The sequence below is a fragment of the Clarias gariepinus genome, chromosome 4, assembly GCF_024256425.1.
Source record: "Clarias gariepinus isolate MV-2021 ecotype Netherlands chromosome 4, CGAR_prim_01v2, whole genome shotgun sequence".
Taxonomy (NCBI): domain Eukaryota; kingdom Metazoa; phylum Chordata; class Actinopteri; order Siluriformes; family Clariidae; genus Clarias; species Clarias gariepinus.
In genome coordinates, this window is record NC_071103.1 from 22,215,850 (window position 1) to 22,242,391 (window position 26,542).

A 26,542-nucleotide genomic window follows, 5' to 3' on the forward strand; every position below is an offset into this window, starting at 1 on the left:
GTTGAGCAAAAGCAGAACAAACAGACAGTACATCTGTTCACGACTTTCGCATTTCAGTGACCGAGATCGTGAATCTATTTGAATAAAAGAAAGGTTTTGTCTGTACATTGGTCAGAACTCGCTTTTTCAATAACATTCTGTGTCTGTCCAGCCAGATTTGGTCACAACATCACACAAAACTGGCTTTACAGAATTTAATGAAATTTTGCAGTACTTGGATATCTGCTTGAAGTTCAACCTGCACCATAAATGAAACAGTTATGTGGTGGGTTTAATAATCTACTTTTAAAGGCTACTAATAAGCTACTTGCGTAACGTAAACAAACACATGCACCAATAGATATTAAATTAAACTGAATATTTTTTGAGAATTACTTAATATTTTCACCACTAAAATAATAAAGCTGTATTGGTAAAAGTAAATTTTACGCGCTTGTGTCGTTTTAGCACAAAACTTAATCTTTATCTGATCCACTCTCCGATTATTGAAAAGAAAGTGTATTTGACTGATGATGAAATTAAGTAAAACTTAGTGTAAACAAGGTGTAATATAATAAACCTTACAAAATGTTATTTTCTTGTGTTAGTAAGTTGCAACCTTGCACCTTCAGGATCTGGGTTAGATTCCCGGCCAGGCTCGTTTTACGTCTCTGTGCATGTTTCTCCCCGTGCTTGGTGGGTTTTCTCCGGGTACTCCGGTTTCCTCCCACAGTTCAAAGGTATGCAGGTTACACTAATTGGCATTCCCAAATTGCCCGTAGTGTGTGAATGAGTGTGTGTATGTGTGTGTGCCCTGTGATGGATTGGCCCCCTGTCCAGGGTGTATCCGGCCTCGTGTCCTAAGTCTCCTGGGATAGACTCTAGGTCCCCACGACCGTGAATACAGGATAAAACGGTATAGAAGATGAGTGAGTGAGTGTAAGTAAGTTAGGCAGAGAGTTCTTCCATACAGAAAGGCAGGCAGACATGTGTGTGGCCTGAATTAATAATTTTACTGATTACATTACAGATGATCAGCTTATTTTTTGCTGTAACCTTTTAAATCCTACTATAAACTACAAAAGATTTTCCAGCTGTAAAGAGTAGAAAAATAAAAGAATGTAAAGAGTGTTAAGGCCGAGTTGTGAGCACTAGCAGAAGGCGAGGAGGAATTTACAAATTAACCTTACTAACACAACAAGGAATGCAAACTGGCTTAGGAAACTAATATATCAGTTAAGCAACTAATAACTATTAATTAGCTAATATATCAGTTAAGCAATTAAACCTCCCATATATAACCAGTTAAATTTATGTTGCATAACAAGTGTGGACAGTGGGTCAATTTAGTAGGCTAATAAAGAAATATCACACGAGGGGGAGTGCTGTTGTGCTGGTTAACGGTATAACCATGATCGCTCATCCAGTCGGCAGAAGATATCAGAGCCGCTCTGTTAACCAGCACAACCTCACACCCACACAAAATGTGACTTAATTTTTTATAACAGTTCCACCAACACCATTTATTATCAACAGATTATGATTTATTTGCTTTTTTAACCAGTGATTTTGGTCCGCCAACACTGGCAGAACTAACCGCACCTAGCGGTTAGCAAGCGACAGGTAATATAATTTAAGGCCAAAAGGTGAGGAAAATAAAACATGGCAGTGATAACCGATCCTGTAAATCTCCTAAGCTTCTCTTTATATTTCCACTCATTCGGCTTTAGAACATGCTCAGTTAACTTCTGGGTTCTGGGGTTGAATCCCAAATAGCATTAAAAGGAAAGCTAGGGTGTAGAACCGCTTGTCTAACACAATACGAAGTACTCTTGATTAGGGCTTACAGAGGGCAAGATTTGAAATTTAGTCTTGTGTTGGATGCTAGTTAGCTTTGTAGCTCGCCTTAGGTGAAAATAAAACACGCAGACAAATCAGAATGGAGCAGTTATTGAGTTGGTTAAGTGTTGTTTAACATGATAATGTTATAAGTTGTATTTTCTTGTTATAATTTTCTTGCATGTAACTGCTTTTTCCTCAGCACTGCATTCCGTACCGACCTATTTTCACCCATGCGGCAACCGACAGTTAGAATAATTAACGATTGTAGAACACCTGGGACGCAGAGTGATACATATAGTCAAATGTCCCTGTGGTGTAGCGGTGCATTATCACCACTACTGAAATGCCTCCCGTCCAATCCGGTTGCTGGGTCAGAACTAACTGTTGTATAATAAGTATTAATTCATCAAAGGAGGAAACCCACAGGGACACAGGGAGTACATGCAAAATTACAACATGATGTTGAATCTAGGATCGTGGAGCCATACTTTAAGTTGACAAGAACGCATGCTCTGCCACAGTAATAAACACTATATTTGTTATCATAATATTCAAAGGCCATATTGCCTGTTCTTAATAGACAGCATGGTTCATCCAATCAATCTGATAGTCAAGCAAAAACAAATTCTGTAGTGACTGTTTAGGCTGAAACTTTTCCAAATCTTAAACTTATTTATTCCACACTACACCAGCTGGAGTGCAGCTACATGTGTGAGACATATGGTGAGAGGGAGAAATCAACAGGCCAAGATCAGCAGCAGCCAAAACGCAAGTACTGCACCACGAGCCCAAAGCTAATTAGACTTCTATCTGGATAGCTTTGGCAGAGTGGAACTACTCTCCACTTCTATTCACCGCGAACGCTGTCTCCTGTCTTGACACGCAAACAAATCTTCTGAACAAGAAAACAACTTAGACTATCAGTCCAAGTCAAATACAAGCCAAAAGCAGCACTGGTTTACACTGCAATATGTCCATGCTTCATGTTGGACCAATTAAACTCCAGCTGGGGTTTCTCTGTGTGCCTCTCAGAAATATTCGGTGGTGCAGTTAATGGCTGAGGGTCGAAAAGTCATCAAGTCAGTGGAGGAGGGGTCGGCTCTGAGTGGTGTCAGGACCAGTCAATCAAACCTCCTACACTGACTAGCTTTACTATGACAACACACCGATGATTACAGCCTTTGATCTCACAAGTGGTATTGGAGGTGGTGGGGGGGGGGGGTACAACAAAAAAGCTACAAGAAGGTAGGTTTAAGCTACAGCTGAGAGGAAATATTTTTCACTATGGTTTGCTCCTTAGAGTCTAACAGTAAGCTGAGACCAGAAGTGACCTCGAGCAATAACATTTGTAATTAATAACTCATCATTCCACCAGCGAAACCATCAGGACCTGTCTGCACTGTCTCCCAGCAAAACAACACGAATATACCTGCAAGACAATTCTAACCTATTCTGTGTGAAGACATCATATTAGAATAGAGGGACAAGAAATTTCAGTTTGTTCATTCGGCCATATATAAAAACAATGATGTAAACTACTGCTGTTCTTTACCCAGTACCCTCTTCTCTCTCTGCCTTCTTTCTTTCACACAGCTGGTCAGGAATGCCTACGGCTCAGAAGGCATTGTCATTTATTTAAGAATTCATTAAAAATATGTCATTGCTCTTCTCTTTCCCTCGTTTCAGTCCAATGCTCGTACAAAAGAAAAAAAAATACTTTCTCTCTCTCTCTCTCTCCCCCCTCTGGAGCTGGTAGAAATAGACACTGAAAGGCAAAAAAAGGTTATTAATGCAACAAGGAGCAACAGTATTAGCGTCCACATATTCCCTGAAAGCTGAAAACACTTGTGAGGCGAGTAAATGAGGGAGCAGTGTGGACAAGCTGGCCACCGAGGTTGTGTCTGTGGGGAAGACCTAACGTGAAAAGCTTCAGCATTAAAGAGGGAAGAGTTATCATCTAGACTAGACAGAACAAATGAGTGTTCAGCCTAGTTTACTGTAACTGTTAAACTGTATTGTTCTCCCTAATAATAATAATAATAATAATAATAATAACCCAAAATTAAGCAATCCAAAACAAATGCATATATTATGAGAAATAAAACTAACCAATCAGTTATGACGACAAAAGTCTTATCATATATAAAAGGAAAAAGCATTAGTATTCTTCCTATGGTGGCTGCAGTGGCTGAGCTACATTATTGGAAGATTTACAATAACTTAAACAAACAAATGAATCCAACCAAACTCCACCTTCATATTCAACAAGCGATGAGGGGCTGGATTAGGTCTAAGTCTACCCAATAGACGTTCTGCAGGGAAGAGGGTACTTCTAGGTTTGATCTGTTGTATATTCAGAGATGCTCTTCAGCATATCTTGGTTGTAACGAGATGTTATTTGAGTTACTGTTGCCTTTGTATCAGCTCAAACCATCAGTCTGGCCAATCTCCTCTGACCTCTGACATCAAGGCCCAGAGAACTGCCACTTACAAGATATTTATTTTTTTCCAGACCTCTCCCTATAAACCCTAGAGATGGTTGTGAAATACCCAGGGATCAGCATTTTTGGAAATACTCAGACCAGCCCATCACTCAAGTCACCTTTCTTTCTCGTTCTAATGCTCGGGTTCAACTTCAGCAGATTATCTTGACCATGTCTACATGCCTAACTGCACTGAGTTACTGCCATGTGATTGGCTGATTAGATATTTGCATTAACAAGCATCTAAACAGGTGTATGTAATGAATTTTCCAGGGAGCTCATATGCTCATATGCGCCCCCTGGAAAATTTATTACATACACCTGTTTAGATGCATTCATCAACTTTTGCAGAAGGATGTGGAAAACTAGCAAAACCAGGATTTTATAAATCTGGCAAAGAAGTTTTAGTTTGGTGTAGCCTACAGAAACTTCAATAAAAGATGAATGAGGGCCAGTGGCAGCAGACTGGCTGCAGGAGTGTCTGGATTTCTAAAATCTGCTCCTGACATTAGTGATAATAGAAGCAGATAATTCCACGGTCCATCTCAGTAACCAAGTGACAAGGGTAAATCCTTGTCCTTTCCCTAGCAGCCTGGACCTAGTAGCCTCTATTGCCCCACCAATTATTTTTCTTAAAGAGGAAGTGCTCAAACCACTGACTTATAAATATTCATCTCTGAACATCGTCCTCTCGTGCTCGCTTCCTGCACATCGTTGTGTCACTGTGTCGACCAAAACAGCTGCACTTATTTTAACAACCCACTTCGTTTTGATTTATCGACTTTGTCTGTTTGAAACAAAGCATCGAGGTCCTCGCACTCCTTATATATGCAAATACATGCAAATGTATGCATGCCCCAAATGTTCACCTTGAGGTAATGCAAGCATGTTGTAAATACCGACTTGCCACTGGTGAAGTATTTTCATAGAATAATTCTATGCTGTATTATGTCACGAGTTCAAAAAAATGTTTCAGTTTTTGCTTTCCCTCCCTCTAGTTTCTGTGTTTATTCCCCCCCAAAAAACACATCTGTATTATCATGCTAATATATGCACGATTTCTTAGACAATAAACACAAACTGATGCAAAAGTAATGATCTATATCAAACAGATAATCCATTTGCTCACATGCATCCTGTACCTGCTGTATAATATACCTGACAAAGCTAAACCACTTGAAACTTGTCAGCACAGACACATCACACATGACCAAAGCAGCCTTTCACAGCTTGACCTACAAAAGGCTTGTGAAGGTGATCACAGCGCTCAGTAGATGTCTGAACAGATGCCCTTGGTTAAGGGTAGAGCACGCCATTGCGCCTGATAACATCTGCCTCTAAATAGTAATTAATATCACCAGGAATTCAGTTAAGCCAATAAAACGAACATACCAACACAGAAGTACATGTTAGGGCTAAAAGTTTGTGGACACCTGGCATTCATACATGTATTCGCTTAATTAGCTGTGCTTCTAGGTTTTGAAGCATAGGCTGTGACAATGTTCTCATTCAGCCACTAGAGCATTAATGTGATCAGGCACTAATGTTGGGTTAAGGAAAGTCCGTCACGCAGTCAGCATTCCAAATCATTCCCAAAGTGTTCAGCAGGGTTGGGATCAAAGTTCCGTGCAAGACAAAACCATGTCTTTATGGATGACACAGGGCCACGGTCATGCTGGTACACATTTGAAACTTTGTTCCAGTAAAGGAAAACTTAAAATATCAAGACATGAGCATGATCATGCTGGTCAGATGTCTACTAACTTCTGGCCATATAATGCATATTTAGGTACAAATAGTGTTAGGGCTACAATCGATAATTACACATTATATATTATGCCTTTATGATCCATTGACAAAGGTTAAAGGTTTTATAAGTATAGTTTTTGACTATGCTGTATTTTATCTTGCTTTTTCCAGCATAATTTGTACTCCACATCAATTTAAACGTTAGTAACACAAAAAAAACCTGTCTTAATGCAAGATCTCATGGTTGTGAACCCTTTAAATGTCCTGGAAAGTTTATCATTCAACTTTATTTTTGCCTTTTGACACTTGTGACATCTAATGAACATCCTGGTACAGTCATGTGAATTTGTGTACCATTGGTAGCTTTTCCAAAATGGTTGTGTCTGGGTACCATCATGTGAGATAACTAGCTACTTTTTAAAAGCTTGTTTTTTGTTACTGAAAGTAGGCTTCATTCCATTTGACAATTCTGGAAATTAAGGAAATACCGCTGTGACGTGTGTAACATAGGGCTTTTAACCTTAAAATTGTAAGGGAAAATATCCCGTGATGTTACATGTGGTCTGTGTTGCAGTATATCGCCCATAATTTCCCATAAAGAAGAAATAGGGCTGGGCCCTTATGGGTTACATTGTTGAACCAATAAACGAAAACTATAAAGGCTTAAATGTAAACATTTCAATCAAGTGGTAACGCATGTTTACAATAATCTAACAGCCTGCTATGAATAACGTGCATAATGCATTTTCTCACAAAAGGGCCAGCCACTGGTTCTGACAAATAAATCCAACATGGAAGTGCTGATACATGCAGATCCTCAAATGTCCACTGGTTCCAAAAGTGAGTCAACACCCATGTTAAAATGTTAAACTTTACAACAGAAAAAATTAATTTCCAGCCTAGTCCAAAACCAAAACAGTTGGAGTCTTCCCATTTTTGACAGCTGCATGAGGGTGATTTTTCTTCTATACCTTATCAGTTAAAATCATGTTAAGTCATGAAGTTATGCATAATTAGGGGTGTGGCCAATTTGAATGACAGCTGCATTGCTGGTGTCAAACTGTCTGCTATGCATCACCAGCTAACCTGCTAAGGAGTTGATGTGGGACGATGTGTAGGGTATGGATGAACGAGTTCAATCAAACTTATTAGCATATAAATTAACGTTAACTGCAATAGAAATTTAGCTAGTCTCGCAAACCTGTGGGTGGTTCTAGTTCTCTTTTTATACGGTCTATGCTCTCTCACAGTGAGAAATCAACATGCAGCTATGATTTCCAATAAATTAATGAATGCCGCCACAATTCATTCTTGATTGAAAAGCATGACCTAGACAATTAATAAAGATCATGCTTTACTTCTAGAAGAATTTTGTTTTGTTGTTTGGTACAGGACTTTGTGTATTCTTACATATGTTACAAGTTTTACTTCACACTCAATGATCAAGCTCACAAAGAATGTTTTACAGAGTTCAAAATCCAAGGACAAATCACAGCAGTTATGTATAAAGAAAGTTACATCTATTTCTTTCGTGGATTTTTCAGTACTGCAGTAGATTTTTTAAATCCCCAATTTTCTTGACTGATGGTAAACCTTTTATCACTGCCTGGCCCCTAAAACTACATTTACGATGGCAGATTAGCTGCGATCTGACACTAGTGTGGGAATGAGGAGCAAGGTGTTTTATTTTTTTTTTGTCGAGAAGTTCAGCACAATATTGTGTTTTGACATTGTGTGAGCCAAATTAGCCTGTCCCCACCAGCGCAAGCAGACATTATCGTCCTTGACTCATGTCTACGAGCAGCGTTTGTTTAATCTGATAGACCTGAAACTAACAAAAGACACAACATAGCTTTAAATGATTACATATTTTTACACATTTAAGAAGAAAACTTATTGGAGTTTATCTTTCATCATCATTTATATTGTTTTTAGAGAAAATGTAAAAAAGAAGAAAGGTATTCCCCATCCATAGGCATTAATTGGGCACCTCGCCAAGGTAAACGGACAACTGCATCTAAAATAAAGTGGCTCTGTGCAGGCCACTCACGTTCTTCTACATCAACCTTGGCAAAGAATATCTTTATAGATCTTGCTTTCTGAACAGGAACTGTAAAGATGAAACAGGTTTTGGCCCCAATCTCAGGAAGGGAACTCTTAAAAGTGTGGTATATAAAGACGATTGTGGGCTTTCAACTTTGTGGCAACAGTCATGCTCACTCACACAAGTTCACACGGGGCAGTCCGCATTGATTTTCAATGACCTTCCCAGTATTCAATCGCTTCCTTTTCGATTCGACGCAGATCTAAGCTTGCATTGGAGACTTTCAGCTCGTTTCCCTATTATTTTCGGCTCAGTTAATTATTATTTAAATATCATTCAGTGAGCTTGTGATCTTACAATTGAGGTTAACATTAAGTCCGCTCCAGGAATCAGTGACACGGGTGAACTGAGAGCTGTGGCAGAGAGGTGAGAGGGTCAGGCTGAAGGTCAGGTAAAACGCCACAGTACAGCTGAGCCAAAGGACAAGACATGACATTAAGTCAAATACTCAGTTATTAGTAATATCTATAGCATTAATAATATCACTGAAAATGCATATAAAGCGAACCAGCACCTGCCCTTTCTGCCATCCGCTTCCCTCGAGTATATTTCAGACTTGTGACGAGCACTGAAGTAAGCTATGGACATTCTAGTACATACTTGAGGTGCGTTTATGTGGAACAACTTATTTTTAATCTTTTAGACTTCTTAAAGGAAGCAACAAAAAAAAAACACACACATATATACTGTATACAGATTAACCCACAGTGTTAAATTCTGACCTAACAAATGACCGCACTTGGCTAGCAATGGCATAGCGCTACTATTATTTGCTGACCCATATAAGGCTCACCTGTGTGTGTGCATGTGTGTGCGTGTGTGTGTGCGTGTGTGTGTGTGTGTGTGTGTGTGTGTGTGTGTGTGTGTGTATGCATGTGTGTTAAGAGAAGAACTTGGGGTTCCTTCCAGTCTTATTCAAGTCTAACATACCCTGGCAGTCTAATTAACAGTGTGGATGCTCTTAGCCATCGGGCCATATGTGCTTACTGGGGGAAGTGGGAATACACCATCAATTCACCAGTGACTTTAAACACACTAATTGGACCCTCATAGAGGCTAGTAGAGATTTTACAAGAATTCTCAAATACCCCAGCCTCCTCTATCTCTTTCCTCTAATTACAATGGTTTTATAGCAGTGAACAAGAAGGGAAAGCCTTACACACATATTCTACAAGCAACTTGAATGCTTATCATTACAGTGTGTATATACAGTACAGTATATTCAAACGTTTGTGTGAATTACCGTATAAAACACAGTGCACTTTAATGTATAAGCGGCTGCTAAATAATTAAATTTGGTAATAATAATAATGATAAAAAAAAAAGAAAAACAACCAAGAGATATAATTGTTGTCATTTGCATGTTATCGTTTTAATTACTTTTTGGTTCCGTTTCATTCCATTTGAATTGACAACTTGATCAAGTTTTAATTGCCAGTTTTAGCAAACAGCTTATCTGCTTGCCTCAAGCCCACACAGCACAAAATGACCTGCTTGAGTGACACACACACACACACACACACACACACACACACAAACACAGAAAACAAATGCACACCCGTGCACAATTTTAAATGAGTCCCCTTTTATTTAAACACAAACACACACTATATATATATATAGTTTTATAAATTTTAGACTTCGCCATGATTTCTAAGTAAGAGAACTTGCAAAATCACAGGGAACTTGCAAAATCACATTTAAACACAAACACACACTATATATATATATATATATATATATATATATATATATATATATATAGTGTATACAAGTTCCCTGTGATTTTGCAAGTTCTCTTACTTAGAAATCATGGCGAAGTCTAAAATTTTCAGCATTGATGCATTTTCACTATGAGAGAATTTAAAAAGAAAAATCCAGAAATCACATTGTATGATTATTAACAATTTATTTGTGAATTACTGTGTCAAATAAGTATTTGATCACTTGTTTATCAGCCAGATTTCTGACCCTCAAAGACCTGTTACTTTGCTTTTAAATAGTCCAGCTACACTCTGCTCATGATTCTAAATTAGTAGCACCTGTTTGAGGTCGTTAGCTGTCATAAAGACACCTGTGCACCCCACAATCGGCCAAAGTCTAAGTAGCAACATGGGCTAAACCAAAGAGCTGTCAAAAGACACAAGAGACAAAATTGTAGAACTTCACAAAGCTGGAAAGGGCTATGGGGCAATTGCCAAGCAGCTTGATGAAAAAAAGAACAACTGTTGGAGCAATTGTCAGAAAATGGAAGAGGCTAATGATGACTGACAATGTCCCTTGGACTGGGGCCCCATGCAAGATCTCTCCTTGTGGGTTATCAATGATGCTAAGAATGGTGAAAAATCAGCCCAGAACTACACGGAAGGAGCTGGTCAATGCTGTGAAGAGAGCTGGGACCATCGTTTCCAAGGCTTCTATCATTAATGCTTTAAAATCCTGCAGCGCACGTAAGGTTCCCCCAGTCCATGTCCAGGCCCGTCTGAAGTTTGCCAGTGATAATCTGAATGATCCAGATGAGTCATGGGAGAAAGTTCTGTGGTCAGATGAGACCAAAGTAGAACTTTTTGGTATTAACTCCATTCGCGGTGTTTGGAGGAAGAAGAATGATGATTATCATCCCAATAATACCATACCTACAGTAAAGCATGGGGCTGGAAGCATCATGCTCTCGGCGTGTTTTTTTGCACAGGGGACAGGATGACTGCACTGTATTAAGGAGAGGATGAGCAGGGCCATGTATTGTGACATATTGGGCAAAAACCTCCTTCCCTCAGTCAGTGCATTAAAGATGGGTCGTGGCTGGGTCTTCCAACATGACAATGACCCAAAGCACGCAGCCAGGAAAACCAAGGAGTGGCTCCGTAAGCAGCATATCAAAGTTCTGGAGTGGCCTAGCCAGTCTCCAGACCTAAATCCAATAGAAAATCTTTGGAGGGAGCTGAAACTCTGTGTTGCTCAGTGACAGCCCTGAAACCTGACAGATCTAGAGAAGATCTGTATGGAGGAGTGGCCAAAATCCCTCCTGCAGTGTGTGCAAACCTGGTGAAGAGCTAAAGGAACCGTTTGACCTTTGTAATTGTTAACAAAGGCTTCTGTACAAAATATTAAACATTTTCAACGCAAGTAATCAAATACTTATTTGACACAGTAATTCACAAATAAATTGTTTACAAATCATACAATGAGATTTCTGGATTTTTCTTTTTTTAGATGCTGTCTCTCACAGTGTAAATGCACCTATGCTGAAAATTGTAGACCCCTCCATGATTTCTATGATACACATACATACATATATACACACACACCCACGCTCAGGCACACACTCAGACACACACAAGAACATAAGACCTACACAGCAGATGCGCCATATCTGACAAGCTGGGAGATGCAGATGCAGCAAACAGGAGGTCTATTCATTTCCCTTCATCAGAACTGCAGGAAGCGAGAGAGAGAGGTAAAAAGCAGGGGGAAGAGAAGAGTAATTTATCACGCCATCGTCAGGCAATTGTCCAAGTAGAACCCAAATCCAGACGAGAGCAGCGCAGCAGCCCGGAGTCGCCAAAGAACTAAGCATAAAATGTCCATTAGTCTGCAAATCAGCCTGCTCACCTTCACCCACACAAAGCTTATGTTTTACAACAAAAATAAGTCATGTATCTGAAGTATTAATTACTATGCCAAATTTAGCTGCAATGTGAAGCCTGTCACCTTTTTTTTCCCTTAAAATGAAAGCTGCCAAAACAGCATGAAGCTGTAATGTTCCTTGATATTTAAATATGCATGAATGTTGATGGCATTTAGCTGCTTTGCACCATCCCCCTCACAGCAACGGCACAGATTTTGAATAAAAAAAAGGGTTTAAATTCAGACTGGAACTAAAGCCATAAGTGAAACAATTAAGGGGAGGAAATATCACAGTGCATTCAAGCATCCCATGAAAGAGAAAGCCGTTTCAGAGCCGAAGCATCCGAGCGTGACTCCAGCCAAGGTGAGCAATTAGGAATGTGACCCTGTGAAGAATTCCGATGGTGTATAAACAGTGAAGTAAAAGCATTAGGCATGAGTCCATATTAGATTACTTAACAGAAGCAAATTGGTAATCAGCCGTTTTTTCATACCTTAGCCATCGGTTAGCCATCGGTAAGTTGCTATGTATTTATCAATTTAAAGGTTTCATATTTTACTTTTTCTTTAACAAGTTAAGATAGATAGGTAGCACTGTGGCCTTGCACCTCCAGGGTCCAGGTTGGATTCCCGCCTTTTGTGTGGAGTTTGCATATTCTCCCTGTGCTTGGTGTGTTTTCTATGGGTATTCCCGTTTCCTCCCATAGTCCACAGACCTGCAGATTGGGTTAATCAGCATTCCCAATTTAAGGTGTGTGTATGTACCCTGCAATGGATAGGTACCCTGTTCCTAGTGTACCCCACCTTGTGCCCAAAGTCTCCTAAGACAGGGTTCAGGCCTCCGCCACAGGATAAGTGGTATAGAAGATAAATTTATGAAAGAAAAGTAAACAGCGGTCTCAAAAAAAAGCTCAACTACTCCTCAGATAAAACCTCAAACTCCCTTTATTTCACTCCTCCTCCAAATGTGCTGTTTCAGTGTCTATGTACAGCAAATGCTCCACCAGGAAATAGCAAAGCTGAGCAACAAGCTGAGGGGAGGAATCTTGTATGAAGTTCTTTTGAAAAGGACAAAAACACTTTTTATTTTTGTACACAGGGAAGACAATCTAAATGTCTAAAAATTATGAAAAATTAAGACAATTTTTAGACAAAGCCCAAACCGCTCTGCAGTGCTGTCATAGTGCAGGTGCATAGTACGTAGTGCGTGGCACAAGAACATTTAAACAGCGACTATAAATTATACTACATTCCTCTCTATCTGTCTCATACAGCAGAAAATTGTGCTTTAGCTTGGATAAAATATTTTTTCCACTGACCATCTATTCACCACCATGTAGCTGTCAAATCTGTGTAACGATTAATAACTTAGGGCAATAATTAATTTAGTAAGTTCCATGTTCTGTAAATTAAAGCTCCCCAATTAAACAGTCTTAGAGGTCTCCTAAAATGTCCCTGTTAATTTTCCAGCTGAAATAAAGCTCAGGTCCTGCATTCTAGCATGCCCAATGTTCTTTATGTTTCATTCCATTCAAAAACACTCTTTCAAGGTGTGTAGTTTTAAATAGATCATACTGGAATGCAAAAAAAAATTTTTTTAACCCACTTATGTTCAGGACATTGTCATGCATGTGGAATGTGGAAAAAGGCATTTTTGAGTATATTTAAGAGTTTGATATCATCAATAGTCAACAATATGAAAGTTAAACACAACCTAGAGCTAAGGATCAGAAATGTAGCTCCATATCAGTCTAATTTTACAATTTATAGCAATAAATATGTGAAATTGGGGACATCATGGTGAAATAACACTCTAATATCCACACACAATGCATCTATTGTTACTGAAAGCCGATACACACTACAGTCAGCAGTATTAGCCTCACAGTGCGCCTAAATTCTTAACAAAGCTTAACAGACAAAAACTTCCACAAAAAGCATCCACACCTGAGCTTTATTTTCTCAAAACCAGAATTGTCCCTCATTGAGAAAGCTGTGAGAAGTGAAATGATTAATACTCTCTCTGTCATACACACATGCCCACATGCACCCCCACATACTGTACCACCACCACACACTCAAACACGTGTTTCGGGTGAGATGTAAATATTCTTTCTGCGACACCTGGACAGAGCTCAGCCCCAAGACTGAGGATAGTCCAGTAATATTGTGTATGATGTCAGAGGAAAGAAATATGAAAAGCAAGATTTAAAAAAAAAAAGAAAAGAAAAAGGGAAGGGATGTGGTTTTAAGATCTTTCAACATCTGTACCCACACAACAGAGACCTATGTAACTGTCCAAAATAATCAAAAAGAGAATTTTGCATAATACAGCATTTTCAATTCATTGCCCTGTGGAAATTTTGTAAAACTGTAATGTACAAAGTGTCAATTAGATTGGTTTACATGGACCTCAGTATACCACTCATAATGTAGAAACAAGCATCATGTGAACACCTCAGTCTAAAAAAGTCGCACCTGATCAGAATGCATTTTCATTCGGCATTGGGGAGTGGGGGGGCTTTGAAGATCTGTTCAATAGGTAAATATTAGCCCTGTAAACACTTGATCCCATCGTTTGTCTCTTGTCAGAATAAATCTATTCTTTCTTGCATATGGTTTCCCCATGTGGGGATTATATTAGGTGACCTGAGTTTCCAGGAAGGGAGATTCCATTTCTGATTGGTGAAAAGAACTCTCTTCCACCAGTTTTTACTTGTATCCACTGGTTATCTGGTGGATTGACTTCCCATTTCATATGCAATAAAGCATCGAAGCAATCAATGACATTTATAATTTTAATTAAACTGTGTGTGTTTATCATTCAACATTTTAGCATTATGATGATTTGTATTGTTACTGTCACGTTACACCTGGACTACACAGCACATCTCAATTAACATGGCTAATACACAACTCTGCACCCCCCCTCCCCCCAACAAGTATATGGATTATTTATTATTTTATTAAATCTCATGTTTGGGTATAAATAGAACAGTTTTGATTCTCGAACAGACTAACTGCTGCCAAACCGTCCTGAAAAATAATAGCAACAAAACATGCTGTTACTCAGCTTGGCTTAATCTGGGAAGTGACGATTATTATGAATTGGCATCCTGCTACTTTTTTAAGTCTAATGAGGTTTGAGTTTAAGCACTTCTTTATGCTACAGTTCGTCGACAGTATACTCTCTGCCAAACAATGCACAGCTGGGTATCGCTGAGCAACAGTAAATCAAAATAACTCTCATTTGACGAGTTATTTCTGTTGCTGGAGTAATTCATTCCCCCTCACTGTAATGCTGATCTGCACAGTTTTTTTTCTTTCAGATATGCAGCTGTACTAGCTATAGCTTTTGGTTACATTAATCTCTGCCTTGCTTCTGCATTAGCGAAAGAAACGGGGGGGAATCAAACAGTTAGACATGGCACCGATCTGATATCCGGTAATAGTATCAAGCAGATATCAGCAGAAAATGATGGATCGGATGTCAGAGTAAAAAAAAAAAAAAAAAAAAAAATGAATGAATCCGATTTAATTCTGAAACGAGTCCACCTGAAATATCACAAATTGCTTGTAGCGCAATGTAACATGAAGCTGTATGAAGTGAATCACAGGGTAATAACAGCCAAGTCTTCAGACTAATGGCATCCTGGGGAAGATATAAATAGTACAAAATCTATTTTAAGATGAGTTCAAAAACAATAACACTTAATCTCTGTAAAATGTTTAAGGTAAATAAAAGTTAAGAAATAGAAAACTCTATCACTATGCTACTAGTTAAAAAAAAAAAAAAAAAAAAAAAGACACACTGAATGTCAAGGCATCAGAGGTTGGACCACATTAGGAGCCATGCCTCGATCTTAACTCTCTTCTCTTTTAATAATAGAGCCAGCTTATTAAATTCAAGTTTTAGCAGACTGTTTTAGACTACATTAAGACATTAATCAAATTCTGATCTGGTTAGAACAAGACTTATAGCCAGATACAGTGATGCAACAGAAAATCTCTCAGGTCCTACCTGTATAGTCTACCTGTATAGTCTACCTGTATGCAGTACCCTGTGATGAAGCAGTTAGAAAAAGATTTCTTAAATTTTATACGTTGCTTTGTCTGTATTTCTTTGGACATTATGCACTTTAGACGTTTGTACTGGTCAGTGCTGCGCTGCTCATCACTGTGCTAAATGTTCTTGTGCTTTCTATTATTAATTCTACTAACTTGCACTGCTTGCACCTGTACACTTTATGTAGTCTTGTGTTTAGAGTCTATGTAAGTTATGTGTAAGCTCTTGCAGATCTGTTGATTTATTTAGCACCATTGTGCTAGGGAAGCGTTAGCTAATTTCACTATGTACTATACCAGCAGTGTATGGTTAAAATGACAATAAGACTACATGACACTCTACATGACAGTGCCATGTTAAGGGGAAACTTCTGAATAAATACCACTTGTAAAATATAACTATGTGCCTATTACACAGCAGTAATAGTTTATTCATTCAACTGAAAAAAATGATCTGTCTACTTTGTTCATGTTGGAGCATTTAATACACAGCTATATGGGAATGTTTAAGGTAGAAGCGATTTCATTAAGTGATGACAAACTCCAGATCATACGTTTTTATAGAAATTATGGATTTTACAATGCTGTGTGTTGCCTTCATTGCTCTAATACTTTTGTATTATCTAAAAAAATATGCCTCTAAGCAACATAGGGTTCTATCGAGCAGAAAGAGAGCACAAGTGACTGAGAATAACAAGCTTTGTGATTATATTAAAGCAGTGTGAGATAAAAAAGTACCATATTGTACTTTGTTTTGGCACATACAGTGAGGCTGGGGAGTATTTTAAACTTTCAGCTTTGAAAATGAAGTTTTGGAATACACACACAAATCATCCATATTGATCAGCAAGAAAACAAACAATTTGTGGTAATTTATTAAAACTCTAACCTAAAACATCCCATTTAAACAAAATATTCAGGCTAAAGCACTCGAAATTGAGCACAGGTGCCTCCTGTTTGCTTTGATTATCTTGAGTTGGCCCGGAGTCCAGCTGTAGCAAATTCAGGTGATTGGACATGATTTAGGAAGGCACACACCTGTGTGTCCAAAGTACCACAATTCACAGTGCATGTCAGACAAAAAAAACAGGCCATAAAGTCTAAGGGAATCTCTGTGGAGCTCTGTGATCAAATTGTGTTGAAACGTAGATCCAGCCAGGGGTATAAAACCATTTATAAAGCCTTGAATGTTTCCAGGAGCACACCGGCCTCCATCATCGTGAAATGGAAGAAGGTTGGAATGAAATGAAGTCTTCCTAAAGCAAGCCACCTGGCCAAACTCAGAAATCAAGTTAAAGGGGCCTTGGCCAGGAAGGTAAATAAAAACCCAATGGACACTCGAACAAAGCTTCGAAAAAATCCTCTGCAGGAACGAGAGAACCTGCCAGAAAAACATTTATCTCAGAAATACTCCATTAATCAGCCCTTTATGATAAAGTCCACTCCTGAATACAAAGTCACATGTCAGCTACTTGGAGGACTCTCTGAGCCAGAGGGGAAAAGATTATCTGGTCTGATGTAACCCAAAAAAAAATGTCCTCTATGGGCAAAGTTTCAAGTGTTACGTCTGGCAAAAACAGGTACTGCTCATCAACTGGCTAACACAGTGAAGCAAGGTGATGCCAACATCATGCTATGCCCATGCAAGGAAGACTGATTAGAATTGAGGAACGGATGAACGGAGCCAAATATAGAGAGATACTTTAATAAAACCTTGTGTGCACATGACAGAAATGAGGAAATATTTCACCTTTCCACATGACACCAACACAAAGCATACACCTAGGACAATGCTGGCATGGCACTGTGACAAGCCTTTGAACACCTTTGAGAGGCCCAGCCAAATCCCAGGTTTGAACTCCACAGAACATCTGTGATGCGATCTAAAGATGGCAGTTCCTAGATGCGCCCCATTTAATCTGGTTGAGCCTGAGAGGATCTGTCAGGAGGAAGGGAGAGGCTGTCCAAATCCAGGCAAGAGAAGTGTGTAGGGATGAACTCAGGAAGGCTCAAATCTAAAGGGGTAGGAATACTTTCTAAACTCACTCTAGTGGTCTTTGCCTTAAATTATATTACATATATAGTCAAAATCATCAAAAAAAATAAATAAATAAACAATACCATGAGTAACAGCTTTCAAGAGGGTTCTGTAAAAAGTTAGTCTGGAATCCTATACTTGTTACAGTAACTCTTAACATAAATGACAGGATTGGTATGTTTATCTTGCACAAATTATGTTGATAGGTAACTTATGTTAGGTACAGTGTCTGGGCGATTAAAACTGTAGTTTGGATTTAAATAAAAAATAATTTACAGCATTTGATTGAATAATTACTGCATCGATTAATAAATGACACCCTTAACGACTACTTCAATATTTCTCCAGGAATAGTGTCTTGTTTTAAATAGCTATCTCAAGTCAACTGCTGCATTAAAGAATACGTAGCTCATTTTTAAGTTTATGAAAATACACGTTTCAATAAAAGAAAAAGTGTTATTGCCCTATTTACACAAATCCTCTTGTCAAATTGATTTTTTTTTTTTGTATTTAAGATCATTAAAATGGAGATTCTTAGTATCCACTGCACAAGTTTTTGCCAGATGTACGAATGTATGGATACGTTTTATCTTTAAAAATAGTGTCCTTTTATGATTATTTAACTTATCAGAAAGCTGCAATGTGAGAAATAAAGCATTACACTCTCTGCTATATTTATATATGCAATCTGTGTGTTCTTTTCTGTGACAGATTAATGTGCTATTTTTATTCTCATATTTTTATGCACCTGTCTTCATGTCTAAAAAATCTCTCTCTCTCTGTCGTTCTCTCCGTCACACACACATATACAGGGAGTAACTAAAAAAAATTAAGATTAGAAAAGGCAATCAAGCAGGATTAATTATGGATGTGTTTTTGCTTCAGTGTATCGTGCCCATACACTCTGAAGAGGAAGAATCAACCATAGGTGTAACTCCTTGTTCGTGTTAAGTTTATTTAAACTTCTGTGACTGCTTTAGGATCCTTAAAGCACCGCATGTCTCTTAAAGGAGGTATATATTCTTGGAGTAAGCGTGGACTTAGGGAGCTCATTGCCTGCATCTTTTACAGTAAAATGAGCACACAGTTTGAGTTAATGAGTCTTGTTACTGATACAAAGGACAGGCAGTGAATGCTCCAGATGCGCAAGGTTTTAAATAACATCCACTCGTTTACAACATTTATATCCGCTCCTGCAAATGCATTAAGGTCATTAAACTTCATTAGGGCAGGCAGAGGCCGTACAGCCTAGAGCGGAGCAGACGGCCTCCGTCCATGCTGCTGAAAGAAATCATCATTTATACCCAACAAATGTCACATATGGTGTTACACTTATTCACATCTAGATAGTTAGGTACAAATGAGCGTAGTGGGACTCAGATACAGCATTATACTCTAGCACCTTTTTTCTGTTTCATTTTGCAGTCTAGATTAGGACTTGAAAGTTATGTGTGTATTAGTGGACAAATTATATATATATGCACATTGTAGGCGCTTTTGGTGGTGGTCAGGGGTCAAGCGCAGGCAGCAGCTACGGAGCCCCATACACAACAAAGTAAGATATGCACAGTGTGTTCTGGTGCCTTTCTATCAGACCCAGGGTTAACTTTTTGCGGCCGTTTGAGCTACAGTAGCATTTCTGCTAGATCGGACTACAGGGGCCAGCCTTCACTCCCCACATTCATCAGTGGGCCTTGGCCACCCATGACCCTGTCGCTGGTTCACTGGTTGTCCTTCCTTGGACCACTTTGGTCATGCCCTGACCACTGCAGACTGGGAACAATTGCAGCTCTCTCTCTCTCTCTCTCTGTGTATATGTATATATATATATATATATATAGTAGCGTTTTACCGCCGAGAAGGATGTTGGAGAGACAAATGAGCTTACTTGCTGCCCAATGCAATGGCTGGGAGTACTTTAGTCAAACATAAGCATGAGCAGCACATTCACACGAAGCCTACCTCCAATTTAGCCTAAGCATGAACCGGAGCACATTCCACACGTCACACAAACACACATCACACACAAACAGGGCCGAAGCCACTAACCCAAACACCCTTCCCCAACACGGTGAACACACCGACATGCCCGCAAGGCATGCTGGTCGTCAGCCGCCGCCCCGCCCACGCCACTATATGCATGCGTTCTGCATCGGTCCTCGAAGGAGTGCGGCCATATTTATTCACAAAAATTAAGAAGGCTTTTAGTGGTGTGATGAGGGGATGGTAGTCCATGTGATTCATTAGTTAAAAAGGGTCTCTAATAAATTCTCCACTTTTAATGTTCCACAGAGCTATTAAAGGCACGCCTAGCCACCATGTCCCTGTTGCCCATTATAGCTTTCAATAAATGACAATCAAGCTGCGCTTTAAAAGAACAACACAGAGGCTTCTCCAGTCTGCCTTTGGAAAGCCTCTAATAGCATGTAAAGACTTATTAGTTGCTCCGCCGTGACACTTCATAAGAACAAGGCACTTTGTTTCAGAGTTGCAGGAGCTTTACTAAATGAACGGAGCTGCTGCTCCTCTTCTGTTAATTTGCAGAACTCAGCTTAAGGGCCTCCATATCAATCTTCATCAGGCCCAAAGAGGAGAGCGAATCTGCTTAAGCTGCAGGCGAATACATCACCACAATGATAAAGCATCTCAAATGCATAAGTATATAGCGCTGAAACCTAAGCAAGAATCTAGTTTCAGGCGTGATTTGTCTTTTTGCCGCTGTGCTGGAAATGGCTTTCGTATCACCAAGTTCAGGGCCACGGGCGTATTTTAGACCGCGCTGTTGCGGAACAGAACACACTCCCTGTTTCAAGAAAAGCTGAATATTCATGTTGGTCACCATTTCATCTATTTTATACTTTTTTCAGAAAGAAGGGTAAACCTTTTCCAATTTCTTCACCATAAAAATAGTATCTTGCAACAATTCAAAACAGCGTCTCCAGACTAGATTTGAACAGAGCAATTTATAATATTTATTCATAAGATACGTCAAGAGGAATGGGCAATTTGACAAACAATCTTGGTGATCTTGAGCAAAGTCAGGACAAGAGTAAATCCTATCAAGCAGAGTATATACCAAAAATCAGACGGGGCAAACCTTAGCACGTGCAGGTGCAGCGGCGGCTCCATGACGGCAACAGAAGCAGGAACCATTAAAAGCTTAGTTTTTGAACTGATGCTTAACTGCACTCTGCAGCAGTGTTTGATGAGAATCAGCAATGTCTTTTACTTTATACAATTCTTACTGATCTAACAAAAGCTCTATCATGATGCCAACAAACTGGAGGATTTAAATGTCATTCTCACATCACACTCATTTTTTTTAACATTCTTATAACATAGCAGACCTGTGCTCCATTTTATTCACACAGTACATCACATGAGACATGAAAACAGCCAGTTAGAAGCTGGAGGGACATATTTCCAATTGGCTCTTTCAGATGATACGTCATGAAACCATGCGCACCAACACACAGGACACATTATGTATGTGCAGCCAAGGCCACTTCTTCTTGCCCTGAATCAGCGCCGCTCTAGAAATGCCCATCTCACACACACTGATTGAAGTCTTCATCCATACACAGCAGTACTACTATTAAACTAATCAGCACCATATAAGGAGTGATACTATACTCTCTCTGCACAACCTGACCCACGGTTTGTTTCTGTAAATAAAGTGTTGTTTTTCTGTAAACTCGAGCATAAATATTAATATTTTAATCTCTTTTATACAGAAATAAAAATCATAAAGGAAATACAAAGAAAATGTTGTGCATATTAAACACCTTGTGTGCCCAAATAGGAAGACGAAATACTCACCACCCAGGTGTGTATCAAAATGTAAAAAAAAAACAAAAAAAAAAAACTCAATGCAAATGGCATTAACAAGGATGTCTTCACCACCACCTAGGGTGAAGGCTTTTATGTAACTAATTTGCCAGAGATACATTTAAGAAAGCTATAAAGGAAAAACTGTTTCAGACATTTGAACTTAAAATGTTTGGAACCAGATGTGGATCTATGTGTGGGTGAGTTGGTAAGCTGCCCCTAGCATAAATAAATAAATAAATAAATAAATAGATTTAGAAGAGCAGTGACATGTGGTGACCCTCCGGTGCAAAGTTCAGAAAAAAAGAGGAAAAAAGACAAAGAAAAACAAGCAAAAGATTAAAGCCATGCATTTATTTTATCTTTTTATGAGTATAATATTTTTCATGAAATGAAATAGTATAAGGATAGTACTGTATAACACCTATTTTGCTAGTGTATATATATAACCTAACCAGCACAGTACTGATTTGGTGAACTGTCACTGAGGTGGCATCATAAAGGTTTTTGGTGAATTTACAGTAATGACTAGGTCCTGAGCTCAGTCTGGAGAATTTCCAGTGTTGTGGGTGAACTTACGGGATATCTATATTATTCTGGTATTATTCATGTATCTTTTATGATATAGTAAGTGCTTTCGCCTAGAATTAGTAAGGATGCTATATGGTTTCTTTCTGGAAGTTTGATAAAGTGTGCAGAACGATGCATATATTTAACTGTGTAACTTGGCAGTGCACTAAAGAAGAGTTCGCCCAGGGCACCAGACACGCTAGAATCACCACTGCATGGATCCTAAATCTAATCAGGTCATTTGCTGGTTACAATGACACCTCTATATAAATCCTACTTATGTTCACAGACTCGTTCTTGTGATATTACATTAACGTAAATCAAAACTCGAAAAATCGACTGATGGCATAAAGAAGTCACAAGTAAAAGCAGCATCAAATCAAATGGCTCCCTTTTCTTTCTGATGTCCTTTTTCTTTTATTGAGTTGGGAGAATTGCAGGAAGAATTTTATTCGTGTTTGGCCTGATTGCTGCTTTAGCTGAAAAAGCAGAAAAGTGCAGATTTGAGGTGTCCCCATGTTCTCCCCCATAATGCCACTGCTAAAAGCTTTTGTCTCGCCATACAGGTGAGTGTCTAATGTTCACACGGGGAAATGCTGCATTTCATGGCTGAGGCACTGTTTTGAAAGTAGATTGTATCTGACAGCCTATGTGGTGACCTGTGTCTTTCCTCCCTTACACATAAACATCTGCACCTGAGCCACACAAGCATATAAAAGGCATGACTAATTAGTCCAAAAATCACAGATCGTTGCGTCACACACTGCGATCCTCAAAACTGGGTCCTGTAACAGACCCAGAACAATTAGAATAAACAGGGCAGCAATGTGCAGAGGATGGACAGCCTATGTGGTACAGGTAACTTCTGAGACTGAGACTGACTGTGTAGTCAATAGCCTCCTACAAGCTCGGCTTTTTAAGACATTTTAACCCACCTGATGAGAAAGTTATCTTAAAGAGTGCAAGAAAGGGTGGATTTAAAGAAAAAAAAAAAAAGACTAGTGCCACTCCAATTATACACTCTGCTCCCAGCCTCCCACTCGTCAGACAAATGAGTGTAAAATCCAGTATTATCTCTAAACTCAAAGGCATGCAGGAACCAACCCGCTTACCCCTAAATACTTACACACAATTTTCCAGTGACTTAAATACCCATTTATAGTGTCAGCCATAGAGCAAACATGGCTGTAGATTAGGGACGTAGGCAAAAGCAAATACCTTGATCAGATTAAACAGATAGTGTGTCGTAAACTTGTACACGCATGCAAAGTTGAATAAGAGACCAATCCCCTTCTTTTCTATACGGATGCGTGCCAGAAATGTTCACATTATTATTATTAATATTATTATTATAAATAAACAGACAAATAACACATAAACTTTACTTTGACTCTATTGTCCACGATCTGCTCGAGTAAATTGATCCAGACACTTTACAGACACTTTACCACTGATAGAGCTGTGGGACTAAGGATTTAATTCCATTAGAGCACTGTCATTTTTGATTAATTTAAATTCATTAGGGGTATTGTTTATTGTCTAATTTGTCTCTAGCAGCGATATTTCTTACAAGCTTTGAAGTATTAAAAAACAAAGTATCTCATAAGCATTTAAATGCAGTGTAACTTGTTTAAATGTCATGTTTCAAGTTTCAGAAACAGCCCGCTATAGTGAAGAGTGTGAGAAGATGCTAAGAAGGAGCCACTGCTACATTACAGGATTGTTTTGAGGCTACAGACTGGGAGGTTCTCTGTAAACACAAAGTGAGGACATTGAAAGAATGATAGACTGCATCACAGAGTACATTATCTTCTGTGTTGACACCTGTGTACCGATGAGAAATAACAAACCCTGGGTCACCGAGAACATTAAAGCTTGTTTAAATGTAAAAAAAAAAAAAAAAAAAAAAAAAAAAAAGGGCTTTAGCTCTGGTGATAAGAAAGCAGCGAAGAAAGCTCAAAAAATGCTAACTGGTAAAATCAAGGAGGGTCCTACAGGAAAAAAAATGGAACAACAGCTGAAACAGAACAACACGAGAGAGGTGTGGAGGGGCATGAGGAGCATCACTGGCTATAAGACAGCCAGCCAGGCTATTGAGAGGAATGTGAAATGTGCAAACGATTTCAATAATTTCTTTTAGGGCTGAAACGATTCCTCAAGTAACTCGAGTAATTAGATTACGAAAAATGATCGAGGCTTCAAAGCTTTGTGTTATGTTTTGCTTTTTTTTCTAAACAATTATTTGTTTGCCATGACACAGCACGCTTCTGGATGCAAGCCACCAGTAAACACAGACGAAGAAGAAGCGTTTACGTCACCCAAAAAAGCGGAAGGAGACACAAACAGTTAGCTGTGTATTGATTTGATGGAGCGTTTTGTTGCGGGCTGCAAAATGGAAATAAGCGATAAAGTTATCAGCGAGCCAAGAGAAGAAGAAACCAGCAAGTGAAAAGAACAGAAATTGTCAGTGAATTATGTTATGCCTAACCTGTAAATTTTGAAACTTTTAGTTCCGAAAGTTAAGTTGCTTAACTTAGTGTTTTTGTACTGTAAGTATTTATTTTAAATGTGTGTATTATGCGCTAAAATGCCCCCCTGCCACGGATTGCCTCACTACATAAACTCTATCAAATGTATTAGGGAACCACAATCAAAAATTCATATTATTATTATCAAATATATTATTACTAAGGTGGCACGATGGTGTAGTGGTTAGCACTGTCGCCTTGCACCTCCAGGATCCGGGTTCGATTTGCTAATTCGGCCAAAAAGTGTTAGTGAGGTCGGCACGGATATTGGGCAGGGAGGCCTGGCGAGCATTTAGTATTTCAGTTTGTCCCAAAGGTGTTAATTAGGGTTCAGGTCAGTGCTCTGTGTAGGCAACTTTAGTTGTTCCACACTAACCTTGACAAACCGTGTCTTTAAGGACCTCACAGGGGCAACTGTTGTGTTGGCACATGTTCGTGCCCTTTAATTCCCAGCCAGGCTCGATTCCCATCTCTGTGTACATGGAGTTTGTTCTCCCTGTGAGGGTTTCCTCCAGGTACTCCGGTTTCCTCCCACAGTCCAAAGACCTGTAGGTAAGGTTAATGGACGTTCCCAAATTGCCCATAGTGTGTGAATGAGTGTGTGTGTATGTGTGTGCCCTGTAATGGATTGGCACCCTGTCCAGGGTGTACCCCGCCTCGTGCCCCAAGTCTCCTGTGATAGGCTCCAGGTCCCTTCGACCCTGAATAAAGGATTAAGCGGTATAGAAGATGAGTAAGTGAGTGATATTATTACTATTGTAATTAACCCTAGGCACGTGACAAATTAATACAAAATTAATTAATGAAAAAATTAAGACACGTAATACAAATTCTCATATAATGTTTCTTTTGTGGCACATTTATTTTGCAGGGGTTTGTCATGTAATACAAAAATGTTTACACTAAATAAATATTGTTTATGATGAAAAATTACAACAAAAATTAGTTTGGTGCAATTTGTAAATCATAAATCTTTGAATTAATGTTCTAATATAACATTTGATACAGATTATGTGGGGGGGGGGGAGGGGGGCTCCATGGCAGAGAGGCATTTTAGTGCGTAACAGTGTGCCTTATATTTTTTTTTATACTCTTCATTTAAAATACCTTTTTTTAGTTTTTGCATCTGAGAAAAGGCTTTAAAATAAGAATGCATTGCACTGTAATGCACTTAATTTATCTCAGTCAACTTTAATCTATTTCTTGTATTGTGAATAATGACAATGTTTATTTTTGATAAAATGCTGTATGCATTAAAAAAATAAAAGTAGATTTTTCTAAAAAGAAAACCAATTAATCTTTGTTTTCTTATATATTTTACATTACTGTTTAATTAGGCAAAATGACATTTTATTCGATAACTCGATTAATCGATTACATTTTTGGTAGAATACTTGATTACTAAAATATATCTAAGTAATAGATTTGATGTCCCTATGTTTCACACTTCCCCCGGCTTCAGCCTCAATTCACACTTTCCTGCTCCCATGTCCTCCCCTACACAGAAAACAGTCACTACTCCTGCACTCTTCTCAATCAATTTCTCAGTGGATCAGGTCAAACATGGCCTGAGCAAGCTCAGCCCTACAAAAACTGTAGATCCGGACAAGATCAATCCTAGAGTCCTGAAATCTTGTGCTCCCCAACTTTGTGGTGTCCTCCAGTACCTCTTTAGCCTGAGTCTGTCTCTACAGAAAGTCCCTGCATTGTGGAAAACATCATGCATTGT

The 26,542-nt window shown here is 38.9% G+C and overlaps 1 protein-coding gene across 1 annotated transcript in view; it reads right to left on the reverse strand.

Moving 5' to 3' along the window:
- ascc3 (activating signal cointegrator 1 complex subunit 3) overlaps window positions 1-26,542 on the reverse strand; it is a 174,723-nt gene that overhangs the window by 99,740 nt on the left and 48,441 nt on the right. The window lies entirely within an intron of this gene.